Below are 1,424 nucleotides of genomic sequence, written 5' to 3'. Positions count from 1 at the left end.
CTTTCCTTCAAAGTCAAAACAGGAAGGGATCAGCAGCTTAGAATTTACCAATACCACCTCCTCTTTCTCTCCCTCCCCGACACCAGCCAGTACCCCCTCCCCCTTCCCACCACTCACTCCATCCCTTTCCAATTCATCACATCACCCCTCCCCTGCATCCCATCTTCCAGGCAGCACGCGCTGCGAGGGCCGGAGGCTGCCCCTAGCCAATGGGGCTACGGCAGGACGTGATGTCAGAGGAGGCTGTAGAAAAGGCGCGCAGGCTTGTGCTCACCCGGACTGCAGAGCTGGGGTGGCTGCTTAGCTCGCACTTTAAGGGGATTGCTCCAAGCAGGTCCAGGCAGCTGCAGAGATCCCAGCTCCTCCTCCTCTTCTTCCTCCTCCTCTTCCTCCTACTTCCCTCCTCCCCTCTCCTTCCCTCCTCCTCCCCACCTCCTCTTCTTTTCTCTTGATCTGCTTCGTCCTCCTCTTCCTCCTCGTCCTCGTCGCCCTCCTCCTCCTCTTTCTCCCCCTGCTCCTCCCCAGTTACTCACGCGTCTCAAATCGCCCATCACAGAGGGCCAGCTTCTTCAGATCAGCCAGAGGCACAATAAGCAGAGCAGGGCGCATTTGGAGACGCAGGACACTTGGGGTGGGGGGGGGAAGGAGTCGCTCTTGGAAAGGGGGGCTCATCGTTCCATCCATCCTGACTCTCTCGTCTGCTTTTTGGTATTCCCTAGCTCCTCCCCTTCCCTCCCCTCCCCTCCCCGGGAGAGGCACCGGCGGAGTTTGAGGAGGTAGACAATCCAGCTCGCAGACTTTGCGACCTCCGGGCTTCGCGCAGCGCCCATAGCCGAGGGCTCTTAGCCCCTGACCCCGAGGCCAAGCGACTATGCCAGCCGACTGAGGGCGCCCAGGGGGGGCGTTGGCCATTGCCTTCCTCCTTGGGTCTCCAGGCTCGACATCTAACCACCGCTCCGGAGCCACCCCTTCTCCCTAATCCCCCGCAGCTCTGCCCCTCAGTGACTGAGACCTCTAGCTATGTAGGTGCCCGGGCCTGGGGCACGTCCGGGAGGGGACTCGGGCAGACCATGCGCAAAGAACCGCTCCCTTCAGTCGGCTGCTCCAAGCAGCGCTGACAGCCCAGGGGGCTGAGGGGAGCTGGGCTTGGGCGGGGCTGGGCTGGGGTAAAGGAGAGCCCAGCCCGGGAGGCGGTGGGAGGAGGGATGCGCCCGGCCCGCTAACACTCCCGAGCGCAGGGCTAACCGACCCCCGAAGGAATTCGGGTCCAGGGTGAGCCCCCAGCACTCGTGGGCCAGCCAGCCGCCTCCCACCTTCCATCCACCCCCAGCCTCCCGCGGCTCCTCCAGCTCACTCTCCCGCGTCTCAGACACAGTCTCCTCGTTTTCCTCCTTTCTCCGGCCCGGGGGCCCGGCCCCGCCGAG

Source organism: Macrotis lagotis, chromosome 1 (assembly GCF_037893015.1).
Source record: "Macrotis lagotis isolate mMagLag1 chromosome 1, bilby.v1.9.chrom.fasta, whole genome shotgun sequence".
Classification (NCBI taxonomy): Eukaryota; Metazoa; Chordata; class Mammalia; order Peramelemorphia; family Peramelidae; genus Macrotis; species Macrotis lagotis.
This window is presented reverse-complemented; position numbering follows the sequence as displayed.